The sequence below is a fragment of the Saccopteryx leptura genome, chromosome 4, assembly GCF_036850995.1.
Source record: "Saccopteryx leptura isolate mSacLep1 chromosome 4, mSacLep1_pri_phased_curated, whole genome shotgun sequence".
In the NCBI taxonomy this organism is placed as follows: domain Eukaryota; kingdom Metazoa; phylum Chordata; class Mammalia; order Chiroptera; family Emballonuridae; genus Saccopteryx; species Saccopteryx leptura.
Window position 1 is genome coordinate 97,803,839 of NC_089506.1, and position 14,212 is coordinate 97,818,050.

A 14,212-nucleotide genomic window follows, 5' to 3' on the forward strand; every position below is an offset into this window, starting at 1 on the left:
GGCTGGCTCCCTGGGGAAGCAGCTTCTCACTGTCCCGGGAGGTGCACCTCTCCCAACACCGATTAGATTTACCTCACTTTCCACCATCCTGCCTTACCTCAGAGCCAGACTCCTAAATAAAATTACAATGCATCTTAGTTTTTCTTGTAAGCTTAGTTGTATATTTTTATGTCATAAGAAGAGACCATCACATTTCTATAAATTGTAATAGTGTTATATTCAAAGTGGATGCTGTTGAATAAGTGTGGTTAATTAAGGTTAATAAGCCAGCATTGTTGCAGTATGGGAACATTTATAACGGACCCAGACCAGGTGTCATGGGCAACCAGCTGGATACTGCACAGGGCAGTGAGTAAGAGAGTAGGCAGATGACTTAGGTTTGAATCCCAGGATATACCGCTTTCCAGGACTATTTAAAGGTTTAAGTCAGGAAACAGATACAAAGGAGATGATGTTTATAAATCACTGAGCACTGTGGCTCTTGCATCGTAAGTATTCTATAATAAACATGAACTTTTATTATTACCTAGAGTGACAGTTCTTAAGTTTGCCATGAAAATTCTAAGACATGCTTTAGATTCCTTTCATTATTTTAGGGCTGTTCTTCAACACCTCCACTGTGACTCCAGCAATCTTTTCAAAGAGGAATGAAAATCATAAATATAGTCTGTAGGGTTAATGACCACCAACTGCTGCTTCCTTTCTTTGTGAAAGCTAAGAATATGCCCATTTCAACTCTAGAAATTGACAAAGAAGATTACCAAAATGTAGCCCGTAAGGTTACCACAGCAACCGCTAGATGTCATCTTTAGAATATTCCTCTTCTTCACATCTTATTTGAGTAGGAATCATAAAATATATACATTCACTCATCTACCAAATAATTGGCTCACATACAGTAGTCACGACCATTCGCACGTCTGCATAATAAGATGCGCAGCAGCAGCACATGTTTTAAAATGCACTGTAAAGGGAGAAGACGTCCTCAATATTTAATTTCTTCTTTCTTTTATCCATCTGTTACTATAGCCTTTTCTTTCAAACTAATGAATCACAATTAAACTTGTTTTATTTTGGGAAAAGATTATTTTATTTTGACAGCTTTTCCTTCCTAATAATCAACGTAATACATACTCGATGTGAAAAACACAGAAAACCTCATATTTAAAAAGAACAAAACCTTCAATTTCCCTATTTAAATATAAAGCTGTCAACATTTTTATATTTATATATGTTTATATTTATATGTAATGTGTTATGTATCTCTATATAGACATATATACCAAGAGATCTGTGTACACTTAGAAAAACATGCATATAGATACATATAAATACACATACACATGTGTATGTAACAAAATATTTTCAAATACTGTCTGCATCCTGCCTTTAAATATAGCCCAATCCTTTCCTCTTAGCCTTCTACTGTGAAAATATTTTCATATTTATTTATGAAGAGTCTTGTGTGATGTCATTTTACAGTTGCTCGGTATCATACCTTATACATATACCATAATTTAACCATCCCTTTGTTGTTGAGTGTTTTGTTTGTTACATTCGATTTAGTTATTTGTGACAAAATTCAAATACAGTGCTTAAACTAGATTGGAGTTTATTTTCTTTCATGCAAAAGAAAGTGCAAAGTTTCATGCAAATTTTCTTTCCTTAAGTCTCATAGCTTGCATGGGCATTCCTAGAGTTCCAGAACCCAGACTCCTGTCTTTCTTTCTGTCATCCTTAGAGTGCTGCTTCCTGTTCTAAAATGTATGCTTCAAGTCCAAACACTACACCACGATCCAATAAGCCTAAGGGAAAAGGTCAAAGAAAAGTGTGATTCTTTAAGGAGACTTCTTAGAAGTAACACACCACACTTCCAAGGGCTGCAAATTAGCTGTGAGAGGGGCCAGGGTTTGTAATGCTCTACTGGGTGGCCATGTATCCATCTACAAACCATGGTTTTTATTGCTAAGGAATAAGAGACATGATAATGGAAGAAAACAAGAGTCTCTGACACAGACATTTAGTCTGTTTCTCATTTTTGGTTGGTTGCTCATTCTATGATGAACATCCTTGTGCAATACACACACACATCTGATCATTCCCTTGGGATAAATTCCCATAAGGGTAATTTCTTAGCCCAAGGATGTGCCAGATTTTAAGAGTTTTGAAACCTATTGCTAAATTGCTCTCCAGAAATAATGTACCAATTTCTACTCTCATCAGCAATGCAGGTCAGGGAGAGAAAATGCTATTATAAGATTCCATTTAATTTGACTGTTCAGAGGGGCCACACCTCCTGCCAGGAGGATGAAGACCCCCACAGCTCTGGAGCACTGGCGATTGAGAAGGTTTTTGAACACCAACAATAAAAACTCCAACTTGGTGCCAAGGAAAAAAGACTTCTTCTAATAATTTCAAAGGAGATACAATTTAAGGCCTAGCAAGGGAAAGGATATTGTTAGTTTTGTCTATTGAAAATATTTTAAAATGGATGCCTCAGATAAACAGCATGGCATAGTGTAAAGAACATTGGATTTAGTGCCAAACTATCCGCGTTTTGAATCCCAGCTTCTACTTTGCTATATTCTAGGCAGGCAAACCACTTAACCTCTCTGAGACTCATTCTCTCTAATATAAAAATGGAGCCATTAATGTCTCTCTCTCCTGCTTTTGTAACACTAAGATTTGTTAATGTGAAAAGGTTCAATCATAGTTGTATTTGAATTGAACTTGTACTCTCCTTAAATTTTATGATATTGCAATTCTATACTTTATATCCTCTATAACTGGATAGAGATAAGTAATATTTTTTCTTCAATAAAAAGAACCATTCAATAAGACATTCTCAAGGCTTTTCTTGTTATTGTTGTTGTTGCTGTTGTTTTGCTATTTTTAGTATTAACAGATTTTCTTTTTGACTTAATTTTATTAAAACATTATTTGCATATAATAAAATGCATCTATTTTGACGAGAGAATATACTGTAAAATCACCACCTTTCTCAAGATGCAGAATATCTCCCCATAAAGTTCCCTCAGTGCCACTTTGCAGTTAATCACACTCCAAACAACCCTTGATCAGATCCCTATCACCTTATGTTAGTTTAATCTGTTGTCCAAATTCATATAAATGGAATCACACAACAGATATTCTTCTATGTCTGTATTGTAGTAAGGTACCAAAAAGCTGCAAATTAATATTGATATTCTAGGAGGAAAGGTTAGGCTTTCCTGTCCCGTCCCTCCTTTGGGGAGGAGAAGGAAAAGAATGTAGAAGTTTCTGGCTTGCAAGGACAATGGGTTATTTAATTTTAAAACTAAAATAAAGGTTAACTGAGAAACTTCTTCTCTTTCAATGGGAGACAGAATTTACATACCACTTTGCATTGATTGTAGTTCCTCCCCCCTTCCTGGAATCCTGAGAGTAATATACCTCAAGGCAAAGGAGGGAAGATGAACCCTGAAAGATTGTAAACATCTTTGATTGTGTTACCTTGAAAGTCCTAATGTTCTTCTGTATCCCCTAGACAAATGTTGTAAGCTTGTACCGTGATGTCATGCTTTCCCCAGCCCATGTGTGATCAAAGGTATATAACCAGCTCCTGAGATGTATTTGGGGCACACAATTTAGCTCTGCAAGTGCCCTGTGCCAGCCATATGTGGCCAGCATATTTAATAAATTTCCTTGTATGTCCAGTAGCCACAGCCACCATCTCAGCTGCCTGGCCCATGCAGGCTCACATTTGATTCAGGCAAACAGTAATGAAACAATGGAGCCAAGAACTAGTGGGTCGTTAGCTTTAATCCTAGCTTGCACCCAGCAGGCAAGAAATACATACAGTGGGAAAACACTTCCCTTTCTATGCAGGGATCCCAAAGCCACTGACTTTTCCAAGTTTCCTAGAATCAAAGGTTTGTACCTCACCAGCCTTATTCACCCTTGCTCCCCATCTCCTTCTCTCTGCACAAACTGCTTCTCCTTCAGTACTCCACCATATTGGCTGCTTCTCCTCTCCTCCAAGTGGTCTTTCTCTGCTCTCCTCTAGCATGGGTTCCTCTGCCCCATTTTATAGTGTAGAAATCAAAACCTTTAATCCAATATACAAACAAAGAAGTCTCTGATACAAAGCCACTTAGGGTGGGAAAGGCTTAGTCTTAAAACTAAGCCTTAGGCTATAATGACCATACCTGCTTACAGCCTGTCCCTCACACCCAATGTAAACTATAAGCAAGCAAACATATATATCATATTTACAAACTTATTTGACCAACATTCCACCTTTTTTGCTCACTTCATACTCTAAAGCACAGGTATTCCTGCACAAGGAAATTAGGCACATTACACAAATTACAACATGAGAAATCATACTACAATTTCAACAATTACAAAGATACACTTCACCAGTCTCTGAGCACTTTGCCAAAAGCGCAAAATGTTCTCTGACTTCTCTCTAGACATGGAAAAACCTTCCCGGGACAGGGGAAGGGCCTTCAGGAAAGCCACTCCCCATGCCCATCAGGGTATTTCACAGTGTTCAAAATCCATAAGTCCATCCAACAAAGGAACCAGTGCCCACTCCGGTCATAGTCTAGAAATCAGTCCACACACATGGGGCCTCACCCACCCTCCTCATCCCTGCCATCCTGGTAGGTCTTACACTGTCCCAAGGAGGAGCACGTGGCAATGGCAGTCAGCATTTCCATCTCTGCTCCAGAGAGCATGATGGCATCCTCCCCTATGTCCCAAAATTGCAGACCTACCAGGGGCATAGTAGGTACTCCTTGCTGCTGGGCTCTCATCTTCTGGAGACTGTGGATCACAACTCCAGACCGATTTTCTTCATCCTCCAAAGAGGAACTGAAAACATCAGCTCCTGCTGCTGGGCTTGAGTCCCGGGCCGCCACCACCTTCTGCTCCATGGGCCTTGCAGGCCCAGCCCTGGCCTCAGCCCCAGCCTCCCACCGCTGCTGGCTCTCCACAATGTCCAGGGCCATCTGCAACTCATGAACCTGTGATTCCTTCTCCAGTGGCTGCTCCATTTCCAAGCGAATCTCATAAAAATCTGGTCGGCCTCCTCCAGTGTTTGCTCCAGTTCCAGGGTTGCATCTCTTTCTCCCACATTTGCTCCAGCTCCTTCCACTGCTCAGTTTGCAGGTCCTGGGCAGCTTCTTCCACAGAGCTCTTGGTTTCCTCATGCATGGGTATAAAAGTTAGCCAGCCTACGGCCCCCAAAAGGAGAGCCATGGGGAACCATAACAGCAGCCAGTGTTCTACTCTACCACTCAAAGGTGGTGGTGGCTCCATACCAATCTGTATTGAATTCTGCCACAGACTATGCCAAATGTATGGCCAGTCACCACAGCCACCATCACAGCCACCTGGCCCATGCAGGTTCACATTTGATTCAGACAGACGATAATGAAACAACGGAGCCAAGAACTGGTGGGCCATTAGCTTTAATCTTAGCTTGCACCTGGCAGGCAAGAAATACACACAGTGGGAAAACACTTCCCTTTCCATTCAGGGCTTCCCAAAGCCACTGACTTATCCGAGTTTCCTAGAATCAAAAGTTTGTACCTCACCAGCCTTATTTACCTCTGTTCCCCATCTTCTTCTCTCTGCACAAACTGGCTTCTCCTTCAGTACTCCACCATCTTGGCTGCTTCTCCTCTCCTCCGCATGTCCTTTCTCTGCTCTCCTCTAGCATGGGCTCCTCTGCCCCATTTTATAGTGTAGAAATCAAAATCTTTAATCCAATATACAGACAAAGAAGTCTCTGATACAAAGTCACTTAGGGTGGGAAAGGCTTAGTCTTAAAACTAAGCCTTAGGCTATAATGACCCTGCCTGCTTACAGCCTGTCCTTCACAACCAATGCAAACTATAAGCAAGTAAACATATATATCATATTTACAAACTTATTTGACCAACACTCCTCCTTTAATAAAACCCATCAAAATTCATCTGGACTTGGTGTCTCTACGTAAACCCACATATTTATGGGTCTATTTCTGAATTCGCTATTTTGTTCCATTGATTACATATCTGCCCTTCAGACAGTTCCATATTGTCTTGATTACTATAACATTTATAGAAGGTCATGAAACCAGGCAGTATGAGTTCTCCAGCTTTTTCTTTTTCAAAAACATTTTGACATTCAATGTCTTTTGCATTTTTGTGTAAATATTAGAATCAGCTTCTCAATTTCTACAAAAATGACTTCTACAATTTTGACTGGTGTTGCACTGAATCTATATTTCAATTTGAGGAAAATGAACATCTCAACATATTGAGTCAGCCAATCTATAAACATAGGATAGCTCTTTATTTAGAATTTTAAAAATTTCTCTCAGAACTGTTAAATCTTTTCAATATATGTCTTTTATGTCTTTTGTTATTTTTATTCAAAAGTATTTTAAGTTTTTTGATAATACACTACATTTTTTATATTTATTTTATAGTTGTTATATGTTGATATATAGAAATACAGTGGATTTTTTTTACTTGGCTATATCCTAAAATATTTCTAAATGTAGTCACTAATTCTAGCTGTTACTTGTTTATGTGTTTGTTTCTTATAGATTACTTCAGGTTTTTTTTATTATGTCATCTGTAAGTAGAGACTGTCTTATTCCTTTCTTCTTAATCTTTATTCCTTTTATTCCTTTTTCTTGCTTTATTTCATGGGTCAGGACCTCCAGTACAATATTGAATAGAAGTAATGAGAACAGACATCCTTGCCATTCTCAGTCTGAGAGAACAGTATTCAGTATTTCATTAGTAACTATGATATTTGTTATAGATATATTTAATATGTCCATTATCAATTTTGGAAACTTTATTTTTATTCTTAATTTGCTAAGATTTTATTATATATGGGTGTTGATTGTGTCAAATGTTTTTCTTGAATCTATTGAAGATCATATGCTTTTTCTCCTTTATTTTGTTAGGGTGGTAAATTACATGTATTAGTTTTCAAATGTTAAACTAATCTTATAGTCCTAGGATCAATCCTACATGGTCATATTTATTACCTTTTTTCTAACTATTACTGGGTTTTATTTGCTAAAATTTTTATTTTTACATTTATATTAATGAGGGACATTAGTTTATCTTTTATTTTTAATTATGGGCTAGTATATATGAAATTGTTAGCTTTGATATAGGCTGTGCGAAGCTCTAGTTGTTTCTCATTCTCTATGACTTAGTGGACTTAATTTCCAAACTGAGGCTCCCATGAAGATCTGGCAGAGTTTGAATCTTTAGGCTTTCATAGGGTAGGTTCTAGACCAAGCCTTATTATAATGTATGGTCCTTTCTTCTAAAGTATGTCCTTTCTGGTGTCTCAGATACATCCTGGGGTTGCTAAGAAGAACCTCAAGCTGGTTCAGAACTCCAACATCTTCAAGTAATGTTCAAGCTCTGGCATCTGAAGTAGGAAGCCTGTGTGACCTTGGCCCACACGTGTGTATCCCAGACCTCAGTCATGGTTTCATGAGAACACCATCCAACACAGCTCCCTTTTCCCCAGTGTCTTGATAAGCAACTTTCATCCACTTGATTAACCCCAATTCTTATTTTGTCCTTGTCAGGTGCTGGACCAGCACCCATTGCCTGGATTCCAGCTTCCTGTGCCAAAGTTGGAAACTGGGGCAGAGAGCTGGATGAACACAGACAAAACGTTGCCCTGCCCTTGGGCATTCTGTCACTTGTTTTTAATACCTGAAAATAGTTGCCTCATATATTTGTCCAGTTTTAAAGTTATTTATGAGAAAAAAAACAGAAGTCCTCAGGGCTTTGTTTTATATAAACTTTTTGACTTGTGGCTGCCAGATGAAAGATATTAGAAACTTTGGCACAAAAATAAAAATGGATTTTTTTTTATTGCCTCAAAGTGGTGTTGAAAGTAAGATGGTTGTAGTTGTATATTGACATTCAAAAATATCGTTGCTGTGTTGCAAAAGCAGAAGGAGAAGGCATTTGTTATGTCTCTGCTTGGGTCACAATTGTTACTGCTCTATCGCCAAAACAAGTCACATAACCAAGGCCAGAGTCAACATGGGAGAGAACCAACAGAGGTGTGGCTACAGGGAGGTGTGATCCATTGGTGTCATTACTGTGACCATCAACCACATTTACTAAAATCTCTAATCATGTACCTAAAACAATTTGCATTTGTCATCTTACTACAGTAATCCTTCAATATCAAGATGTGCTTCTTCTAACAGAAGACACAACAGCCTAGAAAATCAGGAAGATGGACCGGTGATCCCTAAGGTCTTTCCTGCTTTGGTCACTTGACACAAATAGCCAAGGCTCCATCCCCATGGGTATAGCTGATATTCAGCTAGCATGCACATGCACAGGGCTTCTGGTGGTTTGTATCGAGCCTCCATGTTGATTGGTAAGAACTTATGTTGTAGGGCTGGTACATATTTAGAATATTAACCCTGCCCATACATGCCAGTTATCTGCAACACACTAATCCAAGTCTGATAAGTGCCCAAGGCTTAATGCACAGGTTCACGGGCTCCTTAACATTTGCCCAAATTCTTCAGGTTACTCCAGAAAAATACTAAGGCCCTGAGAGATCAAGTGACTTACACAAATTAGGTCAGATGGTAAGTAGCAGGGAGAAATAAGTTTGGAATGCAGGTCTTTGCATTGTTACACCACTGCACTTTCTATTAAGCAGTGTCCCAACTAATTTCCATGTGATTTAGTCCTGCCTTTCTGGATTTCAGTCTCTTAAACTGCTGTCTTAGTTTATATATTTAAGATCTGTATTCCAGTCACAGATTTTAAATGTAAACTTTTCTAATTGATAAAGAGAAGACAGATTTTTGGACTTTCTGATGCTTTTACTCTTCGAAGAGTTTAATAGGAACACATTTCATCACTGCAGTTCCATCCATGGCTTACGGGTGGGTGTGAATGAAGAAGGAGTGTAATTATAAATATAGATGCAAAATCTATTTCTGAATTCTCCCTCAGCCATTATTTCACCAAAAGTATTCCTAAGTTCTGACTCCACCAATCAACCCTGACACCCAAGAATTTCAGCACTTGCATTATTGGTTTAACACAGCAGTCATCTGCAGAAATGCTTTTATTCTGATTTTGTTACCCATTAAAATATGCCCCCAAACTACTTCAGTCTCAGCACTTTAAGATCTGGGATGTTTTCTTCCCAAAAGCAATCATTTAAAGCAGGTTTGAACTATCCTTTGAAAGAAGAATCAAATTGTGCTCTGTAATAAGCTAAAGGGCAGACACTGAAAATAGAACAAGACTTTGCATCTTATAAAATCTAGGTGATTTGTGAAGAACAAACAAAGGAGCACGGAACAGGAAAAATTCAAAATCCTGGGGCCATTTGGGGCTCCTCAGATTCCTGGACCCTAGGATTTCACATGGTGTAGCCTAACCATGAATTTGACAGTCACTAAGACGTGAGAACTCTATACAACTACAAATCACTAATAAGTCTGTACAAGATGACATTGAAGATCCAAATTCATCTTTACCAAGTGAAGGGTGTGCTAACAGGAGGAAATATAAACAGCTCATGGAGAGAGCTACATAAGAAAAGTACTAACATGCCAATTCAAACTCTTGTCAGATGTCTCTTTAGAGCTCCTGTCAGCAGGAAGCCAATTACTCGGGAAAGAATAGAGTTTGTTTTATGAGTACAATATTACAAACACAGCCCTTCATCCTAACATCAAGGAAGAATTTTGCATTTCCAATAAAAGTCAGCAATGTTTTGCAGCTGATGGGCTGGTAGTTTGCCTTGGAGGTTAAAGTTATGGGAGGGCTCACGGCAGGAATCAACAAGCTCCTTATCTCCCTAAATTTAGCTCTGGAGATTAATCTACGACACTTAATTTGTGATAAACTGCTATAGTAGACAAAAGTATTCAGAGCACAGCAGCTAATGCCACAGCATAACTTATGGCCCCTAGACTTTTAAATATTTCTGACTTTAATACTTTGGGCACTGGGAACCTATGATAGGAAAGAACAGCATAGAGCATCATCTTTCATTTCATAACATACGAACATTATTATTATTTATTTCTAAGAAGAAACAACCTTTGGAAACTTTGCCCATAAAAAATGTTTTCATCTTTGCCCTTATTCTGAACACAAAAATATCTAATTTGTCTCATTTTTGTTTATATATGTCTTTTCTTCATATTTGAGCAAAGATAACAGGATTCTTAATTACTTAGTACAGTAGGCTTGGTTAAATAATAGTGTAAAGAGCTTTGCTGTACTCCTAAACATCTGCCAGATTTTTTCAAAGGAAGAATAACATTTTTCATGAATGAGAATAGGAAAGAATTTGGGCCATTTGATGGATCTTTGGGGTGATAGAAATATCATCACTTCTATACCTACGCACAATGTTCAGTGTTTCTAATGTTATTTTCATTATTGTCCCCCAAAACCACTCTAAGTTGACCATATGACCTATAAGATTAATACACCAAACTACAAAACAAATACATATAAAGCCCTACCATGGCATTTCCATGTCACAAATACAGAATTCTAAGAACCTTAACAGAAAGAGAATGAAAGAGAAAGAATCTATTTCATTTCCTTGGGCCAGTTTCATGACTGCTACAATTATGATTTCAACACAATGGTACTCTTCCCACTGTGATTTCCTCTTTGACCAATGGTTTATTTAGAAGCTTATTGCTTCATTTCCAAATATTTGGAGATTTTTCTAGTCATCTTTTTGTGATTGCTTTTTAGGTTAATTACACTGTAGTTGAACAACATACTCTGTATGAACTTAACTATTTGGACATCTGTTGAGACTTGTTTTAGTTTGCACTGAAGTGGTTGGATGCAATGTTCTATGTCAATTCACTCAAAGATGTTAAACATTGTTGTTCAAATCTGCTATATCCTTACTAATTATTATCCTATGCTGATTATAGCAGTCACTGAAAGAGGTATAGAATTAAAAAAATTTTAAACTATTGTGCTTTTGGCATTTTCTCATTTTGTCTCTATCAGTTACTTTATAAATTTTGAGGCTTTGTTATTATATCCACACAAATTTGTCAGTGTTATTTCCTGGCAGATTAACCATTTTATCATTGTGAAATATCCCTCCAGTAATCCTTCTTGCCTTGATGTCTGCTTGGCCAGTTATTAATTTAGCAAGACAGTGTCCTTTGGTTAATGTTAATAAGGAATATCGTTGTCATCCTATTACTGTAAACCTTTCTGTATCTTTATTTTTAACTTGTTTACTAGAAGTATCATAAAGTTTTTTTAAATCCAGTTTGACAATATTTGTCTTTTAATTAGAGCATTTAGTTTTTCATTTAATGCACTTACTAATATATATAGGTTTCAATATACCATCTGGCTACAAATTCTCTTCCTCACATGTTCCTCGTTCTTTTTATTCTTATTTTTTACCTTATTATTTCATTTCCTCTTTTTTTTTATCTTGTTTATTATACTTTTACTATTCTTTTAAGAGATACCCTATAATTAACCATGAATCTTTGATTTTTACCAGGATAGAAAACAAGGACCTTAGAACAATATAACTCATTATTATTATTATTATTTTATACTTTTAGTATTCATCTAGATCTGCCCATAGATCTACCCTTTACACTGTTTCTCATTCTTCCTTGTGTCTGTAGGCTTCCTCTCTCTAGAATCATCTTTCAGAATAACTTACTTTAGTATCTACTATGGTACATGTCAGCTGGTGACAAAATTATCTCAGCTCTTTTTGGTCTCATAATTTATTTTGCTTTATTTTTAAGGGATATTTTTACCTAGATATAATTCTAAGCTAAGAGTTAATTTTTTCACAATTTTGAGTAAATAATTTAAAGAAAAATTTCAAAATGTTGAATAAATACTTTTACTATTAGCTGGCTTCTGTTATTGGAGGAAAGTCATGTTACAGTTTTGTTTTGACTTTTTGTCTTCTTTGGCATGCTTTGTATTTTTCTTCTCTCTCTTTTTCTTGAGTTTGTAGCAGTTTTACTATGATGTGCCTAGGTTTCTTCTTTTCATCCTATTAGGAGCATACAAGGGATTTGTAATGTTCCTTGACTCTTGGTAACTTTCATTACACTGGGGAACAAAATTTTTGTTGCATCCACAAAAACACTTGTTCTTACCTAATTCGAGTGTGCTGATCTCAAATATGACACTAGTTTTTCTCTGTAAGCTACAGTTTTTTTTGCAATTCAAGATTTTAGGTTTTCATCTTATTGTAAAATTTTCAACATTTAGTTTAACATAATGAAGTAGAATGTCTTCTTGGGCATCATCTTTATAAAAATTTAATCATTTATATAATGCAGTAAATACATTAATACACTAAAAGATATGATTGCATCAGAATTTGTCTACAATTTCGAAGTAGAACATATTAAAATGCTTATTTTAATCACAAAATTTGCACAAAACTTATTTAAATTCTATTCAGGCAAAAGTTTACATTTGTAGCTCTTGCATTTGTGTACTTGTTGAGGACAATCTCGTTTGATACTCTAGCAGTACTCTGCTCATCACTAACAGCTCCAAGATTTTCAGGAAACTTATCAAGGTGACAGTTTAGGAAGTGAATCTTAACACTCATGTTACATCCAATGTCGCGGAAAGACAACAACATCCTTTGAATCAGAAGTTCATAGTTTTCTGCTTTTTTGTTGCCAAGGAAGTTCTTTGTAACTGCCACAAAAGACTGCCATGGTGCTTTCTCCTCCTTATTCATCTTCCTGGCAAATTCTTCGTCAAATATGAGGGTTCGAAGGTGAGGTCCATTGAATATACCTGCTTTTATCTTCTTGAAAGACAAGGCAGGAAAAGCAGAAATAATATGTTGAAAGCATTCACTTTCTCTATTCAAAGCCTGAACAAATTGCTTCACTAAGCCAAGTTTGATGTGAAGTAGGGGAAAAATGATCCTGTCTCGATTAACTACAGGTTCATTCACAATATTTTGCATCTCTACTTCCAGAGCTTCATGTTTCGGCCACTCCTTCTGTGTCCAGTGTTTCTCCCGAGCTCAGCTGTCCCACAAACACAGAAAGCAAGGATACTTTGTGAAACCTCTCTGTTGTCCTAGCAGGAAATTTACCATTTTAAGATCCACACAAATGATCCAGTTATGCTTCTCATACTTTCAGAAAGTCAAGGACAATTTATGTCATTCTTACTAAGTCATTCAATTAAGGTTGGTTAAACTGCTGAGGGGTTAATGACTGCTTGGCATCAGAAGAAGACCTTTCAGATTCTACAAGCATTTCCTTATTTATCTTATCAAAATACATTTGATCACCATGTTCACTTTCTTCATCCTTAGAAGAAATAAAACCATTGAAAACTGAAACCAGGAATGTCTCAGAGTGTGGGATAGGTCGTATTGATGAAGGAATATTAGGATATGCAATCATATGCCGTTTTTTCTTGCTGATGCCCTTTGTATGGATCAGACAGAAATAATAGTCACTGCTGTGGTCCTTAGGTTCACGCCAAACCATGGGAATACCAAAAGGCATTCCTTTTTATTTTCCTTTTGTCCAGTCATGAAGCATTTCCTCACAATTATGATACACAATATGAGGAGCCCAATTCTTGTCTTGATCACCAAGGGAACTTGAAAATAGGCAATATATTCATGTGTCACAAATGATGAAATACTGCGCCTTTGATGTTGAAGTGTGTAACAGCCACATATCTAACAGAAGGTGTCAGGACTATTCTTACATTTACGCCTACTCGAAGAAGCCATGATTCAATCTTAAAACAAAATAAGAGGGTATTTTTATCAGATAATATTTTTTACATTTAAAAACAAGTATAGTTATATAAAAGTGATGTTTGTAAAACATTAATTGCCTTGTGGTTATGTTCAATCCAAGAGGCATTGCCCTTTAACTCCAATTTAAAAACCAATGCATGCCATTAACTGTAACAAAAAGAAATTAAAATTGCATAAAGACTAGAATATACACCAAAAATCAGATTTCAAATTTGGAATCAGCAATGCAGAAATATATAGAAACAGTTCTAAAACATTATGCAACAGAAAATGAAAAAATATTGTTCCCCAGTGTTATCAGACAGACTCCACCAGAATCCACCAGGCACGCCCACCAGGGGGCAACACTCTGCCCACCAGGGGCGATGCTCTGCCCATCCGGGGCGTCGCTATGTTT